This window comes from Aotus nancymaae, unplaced genomic scaffold (genome assembly GCF_030222135.1).
Source record: "Aotus nancymaae isolate 86718 unplaced genomic scaffold, 86718_ANA_hifiasm-v0.15.2.pri h1tg000067l, whole genome shotgun sequence".
Lineage (NCBI taxonomy): Eukaryota > Metazoa > Chordata > Mammalia > Primates > Aotidae > Aotus > Aotus nancymaae.
This window is the reverse complement of record NW_026988482.1, coordinates 22,138,593-22,163,499: the sequence shown is the minus strand read 5'-3', so window position 1 is coordinate 22,163,499 and position 24,907 is coordinate 22,138,593. Positions and strand designations below refer to the sequence as shown.

Below are 24,907 nucleotides of genomic sequence, written 5' to 3'. Positions count from 1 at the left end.
GATTTTCTCACCAATAAATGTATTAATATAAACTATAGCTTATGTAAGAGGGTAAGTGGGTTCCCTATAGTGAATATCTAGAATTACACAGGCCCATGCAAAGGCCACTTTCTCCACTGATCTGCAATTACCTCAAATCTCCCCTCTTCTCCACTCCTCAGGTGGCAAAGACATGTGAACTGGTGCCACACAATTTTTTCAAAAAAATTCATCGGTAAGAAACATATAACTGGTTGGTTAGAAAACTTAAGGCTATTTGGCATACATCTCTACCTTTAGTCACATTTGGCTACATACCCACCTCTAAAAATACACTTCTTATAGAGTATTATCAATGAAATGGAATCAGACAGTAAATTTAAAGTATTAGAGTCAGGTTCAAAGTCCAAGATAGGATAGAAAGAAAGAAATGAATCTATGGTATACACAAAACACTCCAAACTAAAAAAAAGCTACACCTATGAATACACATGGAAGCTGCTGAGGCTAGATCAGGACATTAGATCTCCTGTGTATTCAACAAACATCTAGTGTCCATGCCCATACTACCACTGTGAAATTATTTTCAATGTATAGCATCTACAAAGCAAATCTGGGGCAATCATGGGACTTCCTAGGTAAATACAACACCCTCAAATTTGCTTCTAAGATCAATTCAAACTAGAAAGACTAAACCACTTCCACTAAAATTCTGTGTCCACAAAGAGTGGACACAGAATTCTTTCTGAGCAAGGCTCTACATAATACATTCTGAAGACTGAAGATGCAGTACTCCTACCTGCCTCTATATTATTTTTTATTATCAAGGCTCTCAAACTTTCACACCTGTCAACAGCTTTGTTTGGTAAATAAAAGAAGTGATGGGAAAAAGAAAAAAAACAAAGAAAAAAAGAACAAAGAAAAAAACAAACAAAAAAACTAAAAAACAAAACAAAAAAAAAAAAACGAAGAAAAAAAGAAAAAAAAAGGAAGTGATGGAGTTACACCGGGGGAGGGAGATTAGGGTCTAACAGTCAACAGGTAACTTAAATGTTCATATGTTGTAACTCCACAATACTTGGTTTTTAAAATCAAGTATAGTGGTTACTATTCCTTTGGTAAATGTTTGAGATCAGTGACCTCCATAATTCAAGTACAGATATGAAAAAGAAAGTGACATATGTGAGGCTGACTAAATAGATGGGACACTCAAGAATTCTACATCTTACTTTAAAAGTATCAAGAAACCAGGGAACTGGACTAGGGAAGAAATTCCAAGCTGACCTTAGAACTGCTGTGAGCTGGTAACTGACTAGATGTGGGAGTGAGGGAAAAGAGGTGTCAAGATAACTTCCAGGTTACTAGTGTGATCTGGCATGTGGAGGTGCCATATACTTAGATCAGGAGCAACAGAGAAGGCCAAAGTCAGGAGTAAATGACCACATAAAGTTTTGGACAAGCTGACACTGAGTGCCTGGTAGGCATCCAAACAGAGACTACAGAGGAAGTGGACGGCTGAGTCTGGAATACAGAGCTAAGTCTGGGCTCAAATGACAATTCTGGAAATAATCAGTGAAGATAGAAAAAAGATCACTTAGGGAAAGAACTCAAAGTGTGAAGAGAAGGGGCTATAAGACAGCCTTGAAGAATTTCAACATCTAAAGATCATCTCATAGAGATGTATCAGCAAAGAAGACACAGAAGAGAGGTACAAAAAGGAAGAAAGGAAATGAGAAGAGAAGCAGGGAGATGTCTGGAGGCAGAAGAGAGTGTAGATCCACCAGACGGGCAATGTGGCATAGAGACTGGATGGAATCAGACGGTCCTCACCATCTCTGCTACCTCAGACAGGGCTCCTCAACACAAATTCTGTTCCCTACCACAGGTAGGTGGGGCTCAGCATTCAAGCAGTAAATTCAAGGGCAAAATCTGAGTTGGGGGTAATCTGAAACACGTGTTCCCAAAGAAAGCAAAAGATATACCCAGAATAGATTTCTCTTGGATGGAAAACATTTTGGTACTATTGTTCTCACCTTCAGGAGCTCACAATGAATATAAATAAAGCAATTAGAAAGGTTAAGTGCCCAGCCTGCAAAGACAGAATGCCCTTGCGATCAGTGGGGTTAAGACTAAGCTTTAATGCAGTCACAAGGGTTGCTGAAAGTGCATGGTAAGTAGTAATCCATAATTTTATTAAGGCATATATTTGAATCATAAAGGCCATGAAGCTGGTGGGTAAGAATGAGTCTATAAAATGGAGAAGCAGTAGAGATGAATTAATCCCCCCCAAAAATTAAAAGAATAAGGTAAGCAGAACTGCTCTATCAGATGTCAAGGCTTATTATAAAGCAATAGAAATTAGGAAATTGTGGTACTGAAACAAACCGATAAATTGAACATAACAGAGCGGTCAGAAATATATTCCGTATATATGTAAATTTGACAAATGACAGAAATAGCATTGCAGATAATATAGAAAAGAGAGTCTACTTAATAAATAGTGTTGGGACAACTAGTTATCCACACAGAAAAAAAATCAAAATGAATTCCTGCTTCACATCACACTCCAAAATCATTTCCAGATAGAAAAAAGCCTAATGGCCAGGTGCAGTGGCTCACGCCTATAATCCCAACACTTTGGGAGGCTCAGGTAGGAGGACTGCCTGAGCCCAGGAATATGAGACTGGCCTGGGCAACACGGCAAGACCATAGAGAAACACATAGAGAAAAATGTTTCTCAATTTTTAAAACAAAATACAAAAAGAGAAAAAAAAATCTTAAGCATTAAAAGCAACACTTCAAAATTTTCGAAGAAAATATGGTAGGTCTTTTTGACCTTGAGATTGGGATTTCTTTTTTTTTTTTCTCTTTGAGATTGGGATTTCTTAAACAAGATTTCAAAAAGCATTTAATCTTAAGAGAGAAGACTTCAATATTTGACTACAGTAAAATTAAGAACTCTGTCCAGGCCAGGTGCGGTGGCTCATGCCTGTAATTCCAGAACTTTGGGAGGCTGAGGAAGGCGATCACTTGAGGTCAGGAGTTTCAGACCAGCCTGGTCAACATGGTGAAACTCTATCTCTACCAAAATATAAAAAATTAGCTGGGTGTGGTGGCATGCACCTGTAATCCCAGTTACTAAGGAGGCTGAGGCAGGAGAATCACTTTAACCTGGGAGACGGACGTTGCATTGAGCCAGGATCTCACCACTGCACTCCAGCCTGGTGACAGAGCGAGACTCCGTCTTAAAAAAAAAAGGAAGAACTTCCATCCATCAAGACATCATAAAATAAAAAGACAAATTACAAGTGAGAAAAGATATTTGCAAAGATAAAACCAACAAATAATTATTATCCAGCGTATATAAAGAACTCCAATAAAGCAACAAATCATAATTTGAAAAAAGAAAAAACAATAAAAAAGTGAGCTTAAGACTTACCTAAAAGTAGATATTTCATAGACAATGAAACAGAATGGTCCAAAACAAAGGAAAAGATGATCAATCTTAGTAATAATCAGGGAAATGCTTGTACCACAATGAGATATAATTTCACATCCAGAAGTCCAATTAGAAAGTCCAATAATACCCAAAGCTGCTGCTGATGTGGATGGACAGAAGAGCTCCTAAACACTGCTGAAAGGTATGTAAATTTATAAAATTTCCACTTTGAAAATAATGACAATACTAACATGATCTTGAAAAGTTGAACATGCATATAGCCAATGACCTAGCAATTTAACTCCTAGCTATATACCTAGGATGCATGGGCTCCAGAAAATATGTAATAAAATGTTTACATCACTATTCAGAAGAGCAGAAAACTAAACTACACAAAAACCAACCTAACTAACCATTGAGAGGAGAATAATTTCCGATATTCATAGAATGGAACATTATTCATCGGTGAAAATGAATGAATTAAAAGCTATACACAACATAATATAAAATCCCCAAGGGCAGGAGTCTGACCATGTCAAAAATTTTCCTCTCTTACATTATGATATTTGCATTATGCAATATTTCATACATAGAAAATAATATCTGTAAATTAGGAAAATAAACCCATGAATCATCCATCAAAGGCCATGTTTGAAATAGTCTATAGGTCAAAGAGGAAGTCTCACAAAAAAGAAAAAAGGGAAATTTAAAAATACATTGAATGAATGAAAATGAAAATACAACATATTTAATGGTGAGATTATGGCACTAAATGCTTAGATTAGAAAAGTCTCAAGTGAATAATCCAAACTACCTCTCCAAGGAACTAGAAAAAGAGAAAAAATAAACTCAAAGCAAGCAGAAGGAAGGAAATTAAAAGGAGCAGAAAACAATGAAATTAAAAACAGGAAAACAGTAAACTAATGAAACAAAAAGATGTTTCTTTGAAAATATCGATAAAATTGGCAAAGACAGAAAAGACAAATCACCAATTTAGGAATGAAACAGTTGATAATACTACAGACCCTGCAATCATAAAAATGGTAACAGGGGAATACCATGAACAACTCTACATATAAATTTGACAACTGATGAAATAGACCAATTTCTTGAAAATGACAGCTTATCTAAGATGGGGGAATAATTTAATAGCCTCATAACTAATAAGAAAATTAAATTTGTAATTTTAAAATACTTGAAAAAGAAATATACAGCTTCAGGGCCGGGCGCGGTGACTCACGCCTGTAATTCCAGCACTTTGGAAGGCCGAGGCAGGTGGATCACGAGGTCAAGAGATCGAGATCATCCTGGTCAACATGGTGAAACCCCGTCTCTACTAAAAATACAAAAAATTAGCTGGGCATGGTGGCATGTGCCTATAATCCCAGCTACTCAGGAGGTTGAGGCAGGAGAATCACCTGAACCCAGGAGGCGGAGGTTGCGGTGTGCCGATAAAGCGCCATTGCACTCCAGCCTGGGTAACAAGAGCGAAGCTCCATCTCAAAAAAAAAAAAATGTATATATATATATATACAGGTTCAGATGGTTTCCCTAGAGAATTCTACCAAATGTTTAAAATAGAATTAATAGCAATTTTAAACAACCTCTTCCAGAAAATACAAGATTAAGGGATAACTCCAAGTTCGTATTATGAAGTCAGTATTAACCTAGTACCAAAACTAGACAGACAATATAAAAAAGGAAAGTACAGACCAATATCCTCACGAATATAGATGCAAAAATCCTTAACGAAATATCAGCAAACAGAATTCAGCAATATATAAAAATAATTATATACCATGACCAAATAGGGTATATTCCAGGTTAAGGCAGACTTAGTATTTGAAAATAAATCTATGTAATCCATATATTTACAGACTCAAGAATAAAGAACAAAAAAGAGGTGACACAAACCTCTCCATGCAAAAAAAAAAAACGAAAAAAAACACTTGACAAAATTCAGCACTCATCCATGATTAAAAATTCTCAGAACACTAGGAATTGAGGGGAATTTCCTAAACTTGATAAAGAACATCTACAAAAAACTTCTAGTATTCTAGTAAAACACTGAATGCTCATCCCTAAGATGCTGAACAAGGCAAGAATGTCCACTCTCACCACTGCTATTTAGCACACTCTTGGAAGTTCTAGCAAGCTTGGTGAGACAACAAAATGAAATAAAAGTAATACAAACAAGAAATAAAACTATCCCTATTTGTGGATGACATTATGGGGTTTTTTTCTTTTCTTTTTCTTTTTTTTTGAGGACAGGGTCTCCCTCTGTCACCCAAGTTAAGAGTGCAGTAGTACAATCTTAGTTCACTACAACCTATACCTCCTGGGCTCAAGCCATCCTCCCACCTCAGCCTCCCGACTAGCTGGAACTACAGGTGCACAGCACCACACCCAGTTAATTTTTGTGTTTTTTCGTAGAGATGGGGTTTCACCATGTTGCCCAGGCTGGTCTTGAACTTGTGAGCTCAAGCAATCCACCTGCCTCGGCCTCCCAAAGTGCTGGGATTACAAGTGTGAGCCACGGCACCCAGCCTGAATTACGGTTTATGTAGAAAATCCAAAGCAATCTGTAAAAACCAAATAGCCCTAGAACTAATAAGTGAGTTCAGCAAAGTTACAAGACACCAGATCAACATACAAAAATCAGTTGTGTTTTCCACATACCAGCAAGTAACACATGGAAACCAAAATTTAAAATGCAATTTACAATCACTAAAAAAAAAAAATACTTATGTGTAAATCTAACAAACCAATGTTCTGGATTTATGTGTCTCACTCTGTTGCCCAGGCTAGAGTGCAGTGGCACAATCATAATTCACTGCAGCCTCAAACTTGTGGGCTCATGCAATCCTCCTACCTCAGTCTCCTGAGTAGCCAGGACTATAAGATGTGCACCATCATGTCCAGCTAATTTTTTATTCTGAAGACATGGAGTCTTGCTCTGTTGCCCAGGCTAAACTCAAATTCTTGGCCTCAACTGATCCTCGCACTTTGGGAGGCCAAATAAAAATCTGCAAGCCTATCTTTATGGATATAGGTGACATTATTCTAAAATTTATATGAAAGACAAAGGAACCTGAATAGTTAAAACAATTTTGAATGAGAAGAATAAAGTGCAAATGGCCAGTAAGCACCTGAAAAGACATTCAACATCATTAGCCATCGTATGCGTGTATGTAGGGACAGGGGATATAAGGACAATCTCTGTATCTTTCACTCAATTTTAGTGTGAAACTAAAACTGCTCTAAAAAAAAAAAAGTTGAACTTTGGGAAGCTGAGGTGGGATGATCACTTCAGGCTAGCAGTTCGAGACCAGCCTGACGAACGGAGTGTAGTGCTCATCTCAACAACAAAAAATTTTAAAAAATTAGTTGGGCATGGTGGCATGTGCCTGTAGTCCCAGTTACTCGGGAGGCTAAGGCAGGAGGATCTCATGAACCCAGGAGTTTGAGGCTGCAGTGAGCTATGATCGTGCCACTGCACTCCAGCCTAGGTGACAGAGTGAGGCCATGTCTCCATATATAATGATAATAATAAAATAAAAGTCCATTTAAAAAGGGAATAAAATTTTGGTCAGGCACAGTGGCTAATGCCTATAATCCCAAGATAGGAGGCCAACACAGGAGAATTGCTTGAGCCCTGGAGATCTAAACCAGCCTAGGTGACAGAACAAGAGCTTACCTATAAAGCTGCTAAGCCCTGAGACTTGAAGGAAAAGGATGACACCAGCTGCCAGTTTTTTGGTTGTACAAGAAGACAAGGACAATGAAAACTTTTTCTGGATTGGTTCCTTTGATGTTTTGTCACTGAAGTCAGGAAGTACCTTGCCAGTAACGGATGGTCTTTTAAAGTTTTTTGATATTGGACAATGCCCCTGGCCATCTGGAATCCCAAGAATTCAACACTGAAGGCATCAAAGTACCTGCCACCAAACACAATGTCTCTAACTCAGCCTGTAGATCAGGGTGTCACAGGACCTTTAAAGCTCATTACACATAGCACTCTACAGAAAGCATTGCCAATGCTATGGAACAGAACCCTAGTAAAGAGAACATCATCAAAGTGTGGAAGGATTACACCATGAAAGATGCCATCATTGTTACAGAAAAAGCTGTGAAAGCCATCAAGACTGAAACAGTAAGTTCTTGCTAGAGAAAACGCTCAGATGTTGCGCATGACTTGACAGGATTTATGACAGAGCCAATCAAGGAAATCATGAAAGAGATCATGAATATGGCAAAAAGGTCGTCACCTTTTTGAAGAGTTTCAGGATACAGATCTTTGAGAAATTAAACAGCTAATTGACACTATACCTGAGGAATTAACAGAAGACAACTTGATAGAGATGAGAGCTCCCAAACCAGTGCTGGACAACAAGGAAGAAGGCACAGAAGAAGCAGTGCCAGAAAACAAATTGACTTTAGACAACTTGGCAAAAGGGTTTCAATTATTCAAGATTTCTTTTATGACATGGACTCTTCTATGATATGGGCACTGAAACTAAAACAAATGGTAGAAAAAGAATTGGTACTGTATAGAAAAAATTTTGGAGAACTGAAAAAGCAAAAAAGTCAGACAGAAACAACGATGTACAGTTGACCCTTGAACATCAACACCGGCTTGAACTGTGCAGGTCCACTTGTACACAGATTTTCTTTTGCTTTTGTCACCAGGGACAGCAAGACCAACCCCTGTCCTTCCCTCCTCCCAGCCTACTCAATGGGAAGATGATTATGATGAAGACCTTTATGATGATCCACTTCCACTTAATGAATAGTAAATATATTTTCTCTTTCTTATGATTTTTTTTTTTTTTTTTTTTTTTTGAGACGGAGTTTCGCTCTTGTTACCCAGGCTGGAGTGCAATGGCGCGATCTCGGCTCACTGCAACCTCCGCCTCCTGGGTTCAGGCAATTCTCCTGCCTCAGCCTCCTGAGTAGCTGGGATTACAGGCACGCGCCACCGTGCCCAGCTAATTTTTTGTATTAGTAGAGACGGGGTTTCACCATGTTGACCAGGATGGTCTCGATCTCTTGACCTCGTGATCCACCCGCCTCGGCCTCCCAAAGTGCTGGGATTACAGGCTTGAGCCACCGCGCCCGGCCTCTTATGATTTTTAAACAACATTTTCTTTTCTCTAACTTACTTTATCATAAGAATACAGTATATAATACACATAACATACAAAATACAAAATATGTGTTAATAAGCTGAGCACGGTGGTTCACGCCTGTAATCCCACTGCTTTAGGGGGCTGAGGTAGAAGGATCGCTTGAGGCCAGGAATTCAAGACCAGCTTGGGCATCATTGCAAGAGCCTATCTCTACAAAAAATAAAAAAAAAAATTATCCGGGCATGGTAGTGGTAGTGTACACCTGTGGTTCCAACTGCTCAGGAGGCTGAGGTGAGAGAATTGCTTGAGCCTGGAAGGTCAAAGCTGCAGTGATCTGTGATCATGCCACTGCACTACAGCCTGGATGACAGAGGAATATCCTCTCTCTTAAAAAAAAAAGAAAAAGAAAACCAACCAACCAAACAAACAAAAAACCAAATTGACTGTCTATGCTATCTGTAAGACTTCCATCTACTAAACAGTAGTCTATTAGTAATTATGTTTTTGGGAAGTCAAAAGTTGCACTTGGATTTCTGACTGGGGGCAGGGGTCAGCATTCTAACCCCCCCACATTGTTCAAGGGTCAACTATATAGCTACAGTAAGACTGTGTCATATTGGTGAAGAGACAGGAACAAAGAATAATGGAACAGAATAGAGAACCCAGAGGTAGCTCACACAAGCATGGCTAGCTGCTTATTGACAAAGGTACAAAAGCATTTGGACGGAGAAAAGAGTTTCTTCAACTTTAAACAGGGCTCCAGCAATTGGATATCCATATGCAAAACAACCACAACAGAACTTCAACCTACACCTCACGCCTGTTACAAACCTTAACTCAGAATGGACCATAGCTTTACCATAAAACATAAAACTATAAAACTTTTAGAAGAAAACATAGCAGAAAATATTCATGACCTAGGGCTTGATGAAAAGTTCTCAGACATGAGACCAAAAGCACAGTCCATTAAAAAAAAATAAATTGGACTAAATCAAAATGAAAAAATTTTGCTCTGTGAAAGAACCAGTTAGAATTAAAAGACAATCTACAGACTAAAAATATATATCTGCAAGCTCCATACCTGACAAAGATGTCTCTATCTATAATATATAAAGAACTCTAAAAACACAACAATAAAAACACAAAAAGCAACCCAACGAGAAAATGGTCAAAAGACATGAAGAAGTTCATTAAAAAGGATAAACAGATGGCAAATAAACACATGAGAAGATGCCCAACATCATTACCCATTAGCAAAATGCAAATCAGAATCACAATGAGGCCGGGTGCAGTGGCTCACGCCTGTAATCCCAGCACTTTGGGAGGCTAAGGTGGGTGGATCACCTGAGGTCAGGAGTTCAAGACCAACATGGTGAAACCCTGTCTCTACTAAAAATACAAAAATTAGCCAGGCATGGTGGCACATCCTGTAATCCTAGCTACTTGGGAAGCTGAGGCAGGAGAACTGCTTGAACCTGGGAGGTGGAGGTTGCAGTGAGCTGAGATCACACCATTGCACTCCAGCCTGGGCAACAAGAATGAAACTCTGTCTTAAAAAAAAAAAATCACAATGAGATTTCACAGAATAGCTAAAATAAAAAACTGATAATATAAAATGCTAGGCTGGGTGTGGTGGTTCATGCCTATAATCCCAGCTGGTCTTGAGCCCAGGAGTTCAAGACCAGCTTGGGCAACATGGCAAAACCCATCTCTACTAAGAAATAAAAATAAAGAGAATTTAAAAGTATATATATATATATTTTTTTTTATTGTATTTTAGGTTCTGGGGTACATGTGGAGATTATGCAGGATATATATAAATGCTGGTGAGGATGCAAAAGAATTGGGTCACTCATATTAGTCAGGGTTTTCCAGAGAAATAGAACTAAAGGGAAGAGAGGGGAAGTTGGAGAGAGAAAAATAGGGAGGTGGGGAGAGAAGGTGAGGGAGAAGAGTGGGACGGGGGAGAGAAAGGAAAAGGGGAAGACAGCAGGAGGGAAGAAGGAAATGGAGAAGGGAAAGAGAGAAGGACAGAGAGAGAGAGAGAGGGGGAGGAGGTTGGGGGAGAGAGAAAGAAATTTATTTTTATTTTAAGGAATTGGCTCATGTAATTGTGGGGGCTAGCAAATCCAAAATATACAGTGTGGGCTAGCAAGCTGGAGATTCAGATAAGATTTGATGTTATGGTCTTGAGTCAGAAATCTGCAGGGCAAGTGAGCAGGCAGGAAACTTAGGTAGGTTTTTATCTTGCAATCTTTTCTTTTCTTTTTTTTTTTTTTTTTGAGACAGGGTCTCATTCTGTCACGCAGGCTGGAGTGCAATGGTGCAATCATGGCTCACTGCACTTTGGACCTCTCGGGCTCAATCAGTCCTCCTGCCTCAGTCTTCTGAGTAGCTGGGACTAAAGGTATGTGCCACAATATCTGGCTACTTTTTGTATTTTTTGTGGAGACAGGGTCTCACTATGTTGCCTGTGCTGGTCTCAAACTCCTGGGCTCAAGAAATCCTCTCACCTCAGCCTCCCAAAGTGCTGGGATCACAGGAGTGAGCCACTGCACCCAGCCTATTTTGCAATCTTGAGGCAGAACTCCTTCTCCAGGAGAAGGCTCACTTTCTGCTCTTTAAGGCCTTATACAGACTGGATGAGGCCCATCCACACTATGGAAGGTAACTGACTTTACTGAAAGTCTACTAATTTATTATTATTTCTAAATGAGATGGGGTCTCACTATGTTGCCCAAGTTGGTTTCAAACTCCTGGGCTCAAGCAATCCTGCCTCAGCTTCCCAAGCAGCTGGGATTATAGGCACACACCACTGCATTCAACTAAAGTCTATTAATTTAAATGTTAATCACATCTAAAACAATATCTTCACAGCAACATCTAGACTGGTGTTTGACCCAACAACTGGGCACCACTGCCTAGCCAAGATGACACAAAAAATTAACCATCATACTCCTATATGCCAATAGGAATACAAAATGATATCACTACTCTGGAAAATAGTTTGACAATTTCTTCTAAAACTAAAAATGCATAAACAGTATGACATAGCAATTCTACTCTTGGGCATTTATTCCAGAGAAATGAAAACAAGTTCACCCAAAATCCTGTACATGAATATTCATAGCAGCTTTATTCATAATACCCCAAAACTGGAAAAATGTCCTTCAGTGGTTGGAAATGGTTAAAAAAATTATGGTACAACCATATCATGGACTACTATTCAGAAACATAAAGAAAAAAAGATCAATACGCACGATAACTTGGATGGACCTCATGGGCATCAGGCTGGGTAAAAAAAGATCATGAACTCTATTTCATTTATATAACATTTTCAAAATGAGAGATAACAAATTCATGGTTGTCAGAGATTTTGGTGGGTGGGAGGGGGCTGGATGTGACTATAAAGGGTGGTACATGGAGATCTGTGTGGTTATGAATTAGCTCCGTATTGTGGAGGTCGTTAGTAACCTTGACAAGAGCAAATAGTGGTGGCCTGACATAACTAACTTACCTATCCTTACTAAAACATGAGCTTCACCAAAGGGGCAATCTTAGTATGTTTTATGTTTCCTGGAATCATCAGGCAATTAATATTCAGTACTTGTTGAATAAATGATGTTTCAGAATAAGTCAAGTCTGGTCATGTTGATCCCCATTTTGGGAGGCTCCCTACTGCCTACAAGTCAGATCCAAACCCTAAAAAGTTTCCTTTTTCTTTTTCTTCCTTTTTTTAGAGACAGGATCTTACTCTTGCCCAAGCTGGAGCACAATGACACAATCATAGCTCACTGTACCCTCAAACTCCTGAGCTTCAGCAATCCTTCCAAGCAGCTGGGACTATAGGCACATGCCAATGTGCTTGGCTAATTTTTAAATTTTTGGTAGTGATGGGGTCTTACTTTGTTGCCCAGGCTGTTCTTGAACTCCTGGCTTCAAGGCATCCTCTTGCATCAGCCTCCCAAAGTGCTGTGATTATAGGTGTGAGCCGCTGCACCTGACCCCCATCCAGTTTTATCCTCCACCATGACTCTCTTCTAAACTGTTGGCAATTCCCAGAAATTGTCTTGTTCTATAAGGTTGGATTCTTATTCCCTCATTTTTATGCCCAGTGAATTATTCCTTATCCTTGAAGATTCAGCTCAAAGGTTCCCTCCACTGAGGGGCCTCTCTGACTTCCAGGCAGTCAGCTCTCTCCTTCCTGTGGCACGTGGTACAAGCCTCCACTATAGCACACGTTATATTGTCCCTAATGAATGTCTCTCCATCCAGACTGAACCTTCTTCCCAAAGAAAAGAAGGTTATATCCTAGTACTTAACACAGTGCCTCATACTGAGTTGTACTTAATGAATTCTAAAGCCTATTTCATCTAAAAATAGGCTTCATCTGAGATATAAACAAGCAACAAAATTTCTGATGAATTTTACTTCTCCTTTTTAACTGTTGACCTTCTGGCTTAGGACTGGCAGAGCTGGTCAAAGTGGGAGCTCAAAGGTGGAAAAGCATGACCCTCTCATCTCATCTGAAAATTCAGTTGGCTGAAGTAAAAGGCTCAAGAATAAGATGGTGAGGCTTAGGGTAAATTTGTAGAGGGCTTGACTCCCAGGGTAACAGTGTATTCCCAGTCCTGAAGAAATAAACAAACCACACTAGCTACTTTGTGGGTTTCTAACAAGATGGCATATAAGGAAATAGAAGTGGGGAAATTCTTCTTTCACCTTGAATGCTGATCACCTGGCTGCCGGCCTGGAATATGTGCAGAGAGACACAGGTTCATATAATACTACCACAAGCAGAAATGATGAGCCCTCACAAACACTTGGGGTTAAGAAACTGATGGCAAGTATAATAAAACATACTGGCTCAGTCTGTGGTTTTGATGGCATTTTAGAGCACACTCTTTGAACACTGTTGATGGAATCACAACGAGGCCGGGCACAGTGGCTCACACCTGTAAGCTTTGGTCTCTCTGCTTTAGGGTGCCCCACTAGGTGGTAACACAGGAAAAGGGTGACGAAGGAAGTAGCTGACCAGCTGACACTAAAAACGGACTTGGGGATCAAGTCCCATATAAACAGCTGGCTAAAACATTCAGGCTGTTTCCCACTTCTTCTAAACCCTCCCCCAACTTTCTATCACCCATATCCAGCAAGGTCAAATGGGAGCAGAGGGAGGAAGACGAGAGGGCACAGCCCTCAGGAACTGCTGAACATGTAACTGCACCAACTTCAACTGATTTGCAGGTGTATCTTAACAGTCTAGACTCCCCGCCATGAAAACTTAAGGAGTTCACACTCAACCTACCTCTCCAATCCCACCTTCCACCTTGCTCCTGTATGTCTTACTTATTTGAGAAACGGTGTAGGTGTACTTTCTTGCCTGGGTCCCTGAACACTCTCCCCTAGCCTGGAATGCCTCTTTGCACTGTGCCTAAGTCCTATTCATCCTGCAATGTACCAACTAAATACCATCCTTTCCATGAAACAGTCAGAACTGTAAATATCGGCTACTCCTTTGATGTCCCCTTAGGCCTCTGGTGGTGCCTATGCAGTTACAGAATTCATCAGACTCTGCCTTGTTTCATAATTATTAATAATTGGTGCATATCCATCTTCCCCCTCATCTATAAATGCCAAAGACAGAGGCTGACTCCCATTCACAGCAGGCTGTCTCACGCACCTACAAAGCACCAAGCACAGTGAAGTGCACTTCTGTAGCATTAAGTGAAGAAGCATCTCAAACATAATGTCAGGGGTCGGTTAGGGTAATTCAGCAAATACTTTTAAGTGCTTGAAACATGCTAAGAACTATACTAGATAAGAGATGGCTCAGGATTCAGGAGTTCAACCTCTAGAGGGGAACAAAAACACTCTAACATATCTACATCCTGTTCAGAATGGTAAGGGGAGTAGGAGCAATGTGTGATGGCAATGCTTCTCAAACTTTAGTGTTCACAGGATGTAAGAAGCAGCAGATTCTAGTTTAGTAGGTCTGAAGTGGGGCCTGAAATTCTGCACTTTGAACAGGCCCCCACCCAGGTGATGCTGATGCTATTAGTCCAATAACAACACTGAGTAGTGAGGGGTTAAGGTACAATGGAAGAAAGCGGGATGAAGTACACCTGGAGGGGTATGAGAAGACTGTCTTCAGAGGGATGGGACTTCACACAGCCCCCCACTGTGATAGGACAGAGCACAAGAAAGATGGTGTGGGTCCCCTGAGAAACGAAAGCATGGAAGGGGCCAGGCACAGTGGCTACACAGCACTTTGTGAGGCCAAGGTGGGAGGATTGCTTGAGGTCAGGAATTCGAGACCAGCCTGCTACCAAAAAAAAAAAAAATTAACTGAGTGTGGTGGCACACACCTGTAGTTCCAGCTACTTGGAAAGCTGAGATGGAAAGATCACTTGAGCCCGGGAATTCGAGGTTACAATGAACTATGACTGCACCACTGCACCAGCTTGGGCGAGAGCGAAACCCTGAAGAAAGAAAAAAGAAAAGAAAAAAGGAGAAAGAGAAGGGGAAAGGAAGGGAAGAAAGAAAAAGAAAAGAAAGGAAAGGAAGAAAATATGGAAGAAAGCCTGCAGCATGGATAGGATAGGGCCCCGCTTGGCCGATGTGAGCAGATACTCCGAGCCAAAGGAACACTAGAGCAAAGCCCCAGAGGAGAGCTGATGCAGGAGGACACCATGGATAAGCAGGGGAGAATAGCAGAGAGGGGCCACATCTGCAGGACTCTGAATCTCAAGAATACAGCTGGCAGTCTTAGAGAAGTCAACCAGAATGGCTGTCAGCAACAGACCACGCTTAAGCTTCTCTCTCTGACGTCTGAGCAGCAGTGACTGGCGGATTTCTATGAGCAGCTTAGAATAATCAGAGATTCAGTTAAATCAGCAGTCCTCTCCTAAATCCTACAGAAAACCAGCCACCACCTGCTGCTCCTGCATTCCCATTACCCCTCAGACATCTTGATTACTTAAAATGCTAGGCCATATACGTGCAAAACGCAAGCTTTCCCCCACAGGAGGCAGAGGCACCGTTTACAACTACCAAGAGCTAAGCAGCTCGGCTCAACTCTGCTGACAAGTTTCTAACCTCTGATTGTCACTGTGTGCAGAACAGAATTTCCTTCAAGAACAAGTCAGAATTTGTCTTTTGGCTCTGGCCATTATCATCATCTCTCCTAAACCGCAGAAGGGGAGAGGGCAAGCAAAATGCAGTGCTGTCTTCACGAACCATGGAATATGCACCCTAACTTTCTATATCTTATTTACCTCTAACGCCTGGCCTTGACTCTTCCATTCATAAATACATAATTATTGCTTGGTTTCATGCATTCATTCACAAGGTATTTACTGAGCCATATTGTACCATGCAAGGAACTGTGCTGGATCTGGGCAGCTATTTCTCTGACCTCATGTCCTTCCACTTTTCTCCATGGTCACTCTTACCATTCTGGCTTCTTGCTGTTTCTCCAAAACACCAAGTGTACTCCTGCCTCAGGGCTCCGTGCTACTCTCCCCTCTGCCTAGAATATTCTGCTTTCAGATATCCTCGTGGATTGCTCCCTCACTTCATTTAGATCTCTATTCAGAGAGGCTGACTCCTGCTTTACTCTTCTTCATGGCACTGAACACCACTGGACATTTCCATCTCTTTATTGTCTGCCACTCCACTAGAACGTAAGTTCATACTCAAAAAGGCTTGGCCTACTCTGCTCACTGCTGCATCGCCAGCACCTAGAACAGTGCTTGGCACTTGGAAGGTGCTGACATACCTGCTGAGCACCCTGTTGAATGAAAATGAAATGAGAAAGCACTCAGAGCAGAACAAGATCAGAGCTAAGCTTGAGGAAAAACAATCTGTGAGCAGCACAAGGCTCATTCCCTAGAGGGTCAGTAAGAATTCTCTCAAGGCCAGGTGCAGTGGCTCACACCTGTAATCCTAGCACTTTGGGAGGCCGAGGCAGATGGAGCACCTGAGGTCAAGAGTTTGAGACCAGCCTGGCCAACATGATGAAACTCCGTCTCTACTAAAAATACAAAATTAGTCATTCATGGTGGCACATGCCTGTAAACCCAGCTACTTAGGAGGCTGAGGCAGAAGAATCGCTTGAACCCAGGAGGTGGAGGTGAGCCGGTATCGCGCCCTTTTACTCTAGCCTGGGCAACAAAAGCAAAGCTCCATCTCAAAAGGAAAAAAAAAACAGAATTCTCTTAACATGCTAGTAAAGTTAAAGAAACCCTGGGTTAGGTAAAAGGTGAAGAGAATCTCAACTAGAACAGTGGTTTACTGAGCACCTATTATGTGGATACCTCAGTAAATAATTCAGTCACAGCCCTGCTCTCGTAAAGTTACAACACTATAAATACTTATATAATTACTATTGTAATAAGTGTCACAAAATACACGTAAGACAGGATGGGCCAAAGTCAGCCTTGGAGTTTCAACTTGCATGACTAGATGGATTGTGTGCCCTCCTTACACAGGAAACAAAAGATGGGCAAGGATGTTCATTTTAGACATAATGAGTATGAGGACCCACAGGACAAATGTATTTGTAATTTGCAGAGGATGCCAACACACCTTTACTTAGAAGACATGTTAGCATGGCTTGTTTTGCAGGTCCTCAGAATAGATCTGTCAAGGTTACACGACATTTAGAGTTTACAAATCAACTCAAGAAAAATAAGCTCACAACACATCCACATCTCCTAAATATGTACCTCTTAGAAGGCAATTCCTTTTAAGTGACCACTTGAAGTGCAACTACAGGGCTGAGCTAATACAATTCGACTCTTAACAGCTGAGGCACCACAATACAAAAATAGAGTAGGAAAGATTACTCCTTAGCATCAGATGTTTCTAATCATTGGGTTTGAATGCAGAGACAAATTCTGTTTTTAGTGTCTACAGTCACAAAGTACTTAGAAGCAATCTCTCTCGCCCACCTGGTAACAAGTCTTTAGCTAATTATCTATCTTTTGAACACTGGATTAAATATAAATAACATACAATTTACCATTTCAACCATGTTTAAGTGTACAGTTCTGTGGCATTAAGTACATTCTACAACCATCACCACGATCCACCTCCAGAATTTTTCATCCCCGAAAACTGAAACTGTACCCATTAAACAGTAACTCCCCATTTCCCCCCTCCTCCCACCCCTGGCATCCACTACTCTGTTTCTGTCTTCATGAATTTTACTATTCTAGGTAGCTCATATAAGTGGAATCACACAAACATTTCTCCTTTTGCAACTGGCTTACTTCACTTGGTGTAATGTCTTCAAGGTTCATCCATGTCACAGCAGAATTTCCTTCCTTTCAAAGGCTAAATAATATTTCACTGAATGTATATACTTTTTTTTGAGACAGTTTTGCTGTTGCCCAGGCTGGAGTGCAGTGGTGTAATCATGGCTCACTGTAGCCTTGACTTTCCAGGGTTCAGGTGATCCTTGCACCTCAGGCTCCTAAGTAGCTAGGACTATGGGCACGTACCACCAAGCCTGGCTAATATTTGCATATTTTGTAGAGAAAAGGTCTTCTAATATTTCCCAGGCTGGTCTTGAACTCCTGGATTCATGCCATTTGCCTGTCTTGGGCTCCCAAAGTGCTGGGATTACAGGTATGAGCCACTGCGTCCTGCCATATATCATATTTTGTTTATCCTGGTAGACCCTTGGGTTGCTTCCACCTTTTGGCTATTGTGAATAATGCTGCTATGAACATTGGTGTACAAGTATCTGTTCTTGAGCTTATTTTTTGAAAACCATTTTTTTTCTTTTTTGAGACAGAGTTTCACTCTTGTTGCCCAGGTTGGAGTGCAATGGCACAATCTCGGCTCACCACAACCTTCACCTCCCAGGTTCAAGCGATTCTCCTGCCTCAGCCTCTCGAATAGCTGGGACTACAGGCATGTGCCACCATGCCCAGCTAATTCTGTATTTTTAGTAGAGATGGGGTTTTATCATGTTGGTCAGCCTCCCAAAGTGCTGGGATTACAGGCATGAAAAGCATTTTTGTGTTCTGATCAGCTATTCAGAACACTCTGCCCACATATACCATTATATTGGGTCATATTTGAACTACAGATCCTCTATTTTGCCTGCCAAAAGCCTAAGCTCTGACCTTTACTTTCAAGGCCTTGAACACAGATTATCTGTTCCACTGGAACATAAGAGCCATCAGGGTCCCCTCTGATCTGCCATTCTGCAAGCAGCTAAGCATCCTCAGCTTCAACTGAGATAGAAAGGGAGCATGGCGTCTTTAGTTAAGACTTTGGAAACATTCTGCTTCAAGTTCCAGCAGAGCTCCAAGGCTTTACAAATGAGATGCTAAATTTAACAGTAATTTCTATGTCACTTACTCACTCACTAATGAGTATAGTCCCATGATCACCTGCAGTAAGCTAAGAAAATTTTTTTCACTTCTGGTTCATTTGTATTCTTTAACAAGAAATGTTTCAATTCCTAAATACTGTGTCGAAACTACAGAAGTACATGCTAGGGCAATAAATAATTGTAACCTATTCCAAAAGCCTTAGAGGCCCTATTAGTATATAACAGAGGTCAGGAAACTACGGCCAACAGCTTCAGCTCATGCTTCTTTTGTAACGTTTCACTGGAACACAGCCACACCCATTCATTTATGTATTGAGTATAGCTGCTTTTGCACTACAGGATCAGAGTTAAGTAGCTACAACTGAAACCATTTACCCACAAATCCTTAAATATTTACTACCTGGTCCTTAACAGAAAATGTTTGTCAACTCACCTCTTAGTTCACACACCTTGGTTCACCCAGTTTTGTCCCCAATTGGAAAAAAGCAGTGATGTAATCAGCTCCTTGGATGTTCTTCCTAAGATTTTCCTAAGCTAACCACAGGCCAGCTGGCTGGTTCCATGCCAAAGAGGCAGTGAGAGTGCCAATACTCAACAAGTCGAAAGTAGAAAGTTAGATGCCATGCTTGTAATTTGGGAAGGGCAAGGAAGAACACACTTTTAGAAACACAAAGTGGTCTCATCTTCCATCAACTAGCTTACAAGCTAAAGCAAGTGGGGCTAACAGGCAAACAATGGAGTCTCATGTACAGAATAATAAAGGAACTGTCTGCAGTTAAGAAACATCCCTGAGTACAGGCTTCTTAGATGTACGTGGTGAGCCGGCGAGCCAGCCAGCCAGCCAAGCTCCAGAAGCCATAGGGTGAACGTGGTGAATGTTGCTTGGTTGGTAACGGATAGTTCAGACTGTATCTCCAACTTTCTTTGCCACCCTCATGTCAGCCAGCATCAAGCTCTCTAATTCACTTAATTGGTGTACAAATTTAACGGCATTATCCCCAACATAACTTGAACAAGAAAGAGATTAAAACTGAATTTTTGATGATATGAAATTCTTCTAACAAGTGCTGTGCTCCACAAGGAGCACGTTCTTCCTCTCAGTTCTGATTGCTCATTAAAAAGGAGACAAGGCTGGGCCAGGTGTGGTGGTTCACACCTGTAATCCCAGCACTTTGGGAGGCTGAGGCAGGAAGATCACTTGAGCCCAGGAGTTTGAGACCACCCTAGGCAACAAAGTGAGGCACCATCTCTACAAAAAAGCCAGGCGTGGTGGCATACACCTGTGGTCCCAGCTACTTGGGAGGCTGCAGTGTGAGGGTGGCTTGAGCTAGGGAGTTTGAGGCTGCAGTGAGCTGTGATCCCACCACTGTACTACAGCCTGGGTGACAGAAGAGTCTCAAGAAAAAAAAAAGAGAGAGACAGAAAGACAAAACTAACTACACAGAGAGAGATAAACCTAACTACATGAAAAATGTCAGTAGAAAACCCTGGGAATGAACAATACTCAGAAGCACAAGTTATCCAATACAATGTCATTTCAACAATCAGTCAAGAATTCGTATGTCTAGAACACCAGTAGAAAAAGCCTGCATCTTTCTTCTCTCCTGAAATAAAATGTTGGTGTGGCATCTGGATATTCACATCACTGCCCTCTGTGCTCAAGAATGACACTAAGGATGCTTTGTTCCCTACTCTGCTTCATAACATCAGCAGGGCAGGTGAATAATCTGACAGGACGTAAAAGCATGGCTTCCACCAATAAACAGCTGTGTTAGATCTCAGCAGATAGAGCTTTGTGCCATGGGCAAATCCCTTAATAGCTCTAGGTCTCAGGGTTTTTTTACATCTGTAAAATGATGGCTTAAAAATGTTTTTATTTGTATAAATTTAGGGGTACAAGTGCAGTTTTGATCATGGATCTATTGCATAGTGGTGAAGCCTGGGCTTTTAGTGTAACCATCATCCGAATAACGTACATTATACCCAGTAAGTAATTTCTCATTCCTCACCCACTCCCCCTCTGCCAGTCTCCATTCATTCCATACTCTCTGTCCATGTGTATACATGAAAAATGATAGCTTTGACAGAGAACCTCTACAATTCTTTTTTTTCTTTTTCTGAGACAGAGTCACGCTGTTCCCAGGCTGGAGTGCAGTGGCTCAACCATGGCTCACACTGCAACCTCAACCTCCCAGGCACAAGTGATCCTCCCACCTTGCCTCCCAAAGTGCTGAGATTACCAGTGTGAGCCACCATGCCCAGACTGCAGCTCCTTTTAATATGATTATTCTAGCTCTATAATTAACGCTGTGTAACTCACTGTACTATACACAACATAAAAATGGCATGCATCAACAAGCCCTTTCATTTCCTCATATCCTTCTCCACCTACTCTTTCATCACAAAGCCAGTAGTGACAACAAATTAGACAAGATTCCAGATGTGTAGCTCTTGAAGCCAATTTCATGAAAACTGTGTACCGAAATTTAGTGGGTCACAAGGAAATATTCTAATACTGTACTTTTCACCCATGGAAAAAAAATTTCCTTCTGAGGACTAAATTCTCAGAGCCAGGTTCAAAACCTTGGCAGGGACCTTGGGAAAATGCTGAGAAGACTAATGCCAGCAGATCTTTCAGGAACCATTTATCAGTGGTTGCAAAACGAAGGGTGTGTGTCTATATAGGGAGCTCCTCTCTCCTCTAAGTTTATGGGCCTGTGAATAATACTCAGGTATGATGACCTCATTCTGCTGTCAGTCAAAAGGAAAATAAATGTGTAAGATAAAGGAAGAATAGAAATACACGAATTTCGATGCCTACAGAAGCCTAGGGGAAAAACATAAAGATATGAATCTGGCTCCAAATCTCATGAATAAGAAGAAAAACTCATTAAATCTAGGGAGTGTATCCAACTGGCTAGACCCAGATGAATCAGACAATGCTGCCTGAGCCTTGGGCTCCGGGCAGCCCAGAGCAAAGGAAACGAAATTGAACTCTGGGAAGAGGGGATGAGAGCTTCCGTGGACCCAAATCTCTCTATCTAGGCCAAGCTGTATGCCAAGAAGTCTTGCACTACAATCCTCCTAACTTTTAAGATAAAATGATTTGACAAGGAAAGGACCATGGCCTTTTTCTCATAACAGGTTCAAGCCATCAGAGATACAGAATGTGATTTTTTGTTTTAATGAATACATTACTCTTTTCTGTCATACCTCTACCTCACTATCCGACAGGCTCCCACTGAATTTAAATTGCAAATATTTCCAAAAAGGAAATGAAGCCTAGGTTCAAGGGTTGGCAGTGAATTTTGAGAATGTGACATGCCTGCTAATACTCACTTTCACATTTTCCCTAAAATTCAGAAAGATAGAAAAGATGACATGCCATTAAGGATGAATACAGTAGACCTGAGGTAAATTAATTCACATGGTAGCCCCCAAAATCAGTTCATTTACCATTGGCGACAGAAGCAGCAACAGGAGAGTATGACAGAACACTTGGGCTGGACACAGCGGCTCATGCCTGTAATCCCAGCACTTTGGGAGGCTGATGCAGGCGGATCATGAGGTCAGGAGTTTGAGACCAGCCTGACCAACATGGTGAAACCCCGTCTCTACTAAAAATACAAAAATTAGCCGGGCATGATAGCACACGTCTGTAATCCCAGCTACTCAGGAGGCCGAGGCAGGAGAATTGCTTGAACCCGGAAGCTGGAGGCTGCAGTGAGCCGAGATTGCACCACTGCATTCCAGGCTGGACAACAGAGTGAGACTCTGTTTCAAAAAAAAAAAAAAAAAAAAAAGAAACTCCATTAAATTATTATTAATAAATATATACTACCGGCTGGGGACAGTGGTTGATAGCTCACACCTGTAATCCCAACACTCTGGGAGGCCAAGGAGGTGGATCACTTGAGGTCACCAGCCTGACCAACATGGTATAAAACCTTGTCTCTACAAAAATTAGCTGGGCATGGTGGTATGTGCCTGTAATACCAGCTACTCCAGAGGCTGAGGCAGGAGAATCACTTGAACCTGGGAGGTGGAGGTTGCAGTGAGCCAAGAATGCGCCACTGCACTCCAGCCTGGGCAACAGAGAAAGACTCTGTCTCAAAAGAAAGAAAGAAAGAAAAAATATATATATATATATGTGTATATATGTGTATATATATAACTATGTAGAAAATAAGAAGAGCAGGCCAGGCGCGGTGGCTCACGCCTGTAATCCTGGCACTTTGGGAGGCTGAGGCGGGCGGATTGTTGGAGCTCAGGAGTTCAAGACCAGCCTGGGCAACACGGTGAAACCTTGTCTCTACTATAAATAGAAAAAAATTAGCCAGGTGTGATGGTATGTGTACTGGGGAGGCTGAGGCAGGACAATCACTTGAACCCAGGAGAGGGAGGTTGTAGTGAGCCGAGATCGGTCCACTGTAGCCTGGGCAACAGAGCAAGACTCTGTCTCAAAAAAAAAAAAAAGAAAATAAGAACAAAAGGATCTCTGCATAGTTTTGTTTTCTCTCTCTCTCTCTCTCTCTCTCTCTCTCTCTCTCTGTGTGTGTCTGTGAAAGAGAGTTAGAGGGAGAGAGAGAGAGAGAGAGAGAGAGAGAAAGAGAAATAGGAGAAATAGGGTCTTGCTTTGTTGCCCAGGCTGAATGAAGTGCAGTGGTGTGATTACAGCTCATTGCAGGCTTCACCTTCTAGGCTCAAGCGATCCTCCCACCTCAGTCTCCTGATAGCTGGGACTACAGGCACAGGCCACCATGCGCAGCCAATTTTTGGTTATTTGTAGAGACAGGGTCTCCCAACAGAGCCCAGGCTGGTCTCCAGCTCCCCCGCTCAAGTGATCCTCTCGCCTCTCAAAGTGCTAGGATTACAGGTGTGAGCCACCGCGCCTGGCCTGCTTGTTTTTTAAACAGGGATCACCCACAGATGCTGAGCGCTTTCCAGCCAAAGCCCAGCAAGGAGCCCCACTCATTACTTCCCCAACCGGACGGCTCCACATGGTTCGGTGGCCTGGCCAGGGAGCAGCACAGTACACCTCTTCCACATGAAAGGACCCAGGCACAGGAGGGAGGCTGGCTCTTGCGACCAGAATGCTGGTGGGGAACAGGTGGTTAAGATATCTTTCCCTCTTAATGTCAGTCAGCATTCCTCTCCCCACGCAGCCAAGAGGCCCAGCCCCAGGGACCTTTGTGGTGGTGGTGGTGGCTGTGGTGAGTGGTGCCTTCAAGTGTGGGGCAGGGTGGCTTCCCACCTCAAAAAATTTCCAGATCACATTTTAAAAGCTCTTAAGAGACAAAGCAGTAATTCAAAAATTAAGGGCAGGCAATGATTCCCAAGGAGAAGCCTTCTCCTCTACAACAGCACAGCCAACTTCAAGAGGCACAAAGAAATTTCTGTGGTGACAAGAAAAGGTGCTTCAGTGGTGCCCATCAGCACGTGGGGCGGCCACTGCCCCTGCCTCCATAGAAGGTAAGTCCATTTTCTCTTGTCTGTATGACAGAAAAGGGAGGCTGTCACCCCAATGTCTCCCACTCCGAGGGCCTAAGCGGCGCACCTCTCAACCTTTCTTTCCAAGGACTGAAAGGCTGTCCTCTTCCTCTCTCCACTCTGCCCCTATCCCGTTTTCCTGCTCGGCACCTCTCTCCCCACTACTCGGCCCCCCTCAAACCTCTTCTCCCCACACGTCTCCCTGCTGACCTCTTTCCCTGTCCCCCGCCCCTTTTTACTGCCCGCTCGACCCCTTTCACCTCAGCCTGCTGCCGCCCAGCCCGCGGTACATTGAGGGTCACGTCGCACAGCTTGCCTTGCCGCCGGATCTCCTCCATCACTCCGTAGCCGCAACTAGGCAACTTGGACACCGGGAAGTGCACCAGATCCTCCAGCTCCTCCGCACCGTCCTCCACCATCTTCCCCGGCCACCGCAACTGCGCAGGCCTCGCCGGCCGGCTACACACTAACCAGGCCAGGGCAAGCGCGCATGCCGCCAGCAGCCCGGAGTGCGGAGCAGCA

General features: G+C 42.1%; 1 protein-coding gene across 2 annotated transcripts in view; it reads right to left on the bottom strand.

Annotated features, from left to right (window-relative positions):
- LRRC2 (leucine rich repeat containing 2) overlaps positions 1-24,797 on the bottom strand; it is an 82,536-nt gene extending 57,739 nt beyond the window's left edge. Inside the window, exon 1 of one of the 2 annotated variants that reach the window (XM_012473843.3) lies at positions 24,702-24,797. The gene's annotated coding sequence lies outside the window, so the exon portion shown is untranslated. Of the gene's footprint in view, positions 1-24,645; positions 24,664-24,701 lie in introns of those variants that run through there. The other variant, XM_012473842.3, reaches the window with a different exon arrangement.
- Between the last annotated feature and the right edge of the window lie 110 nt (positions 24,798-24,907).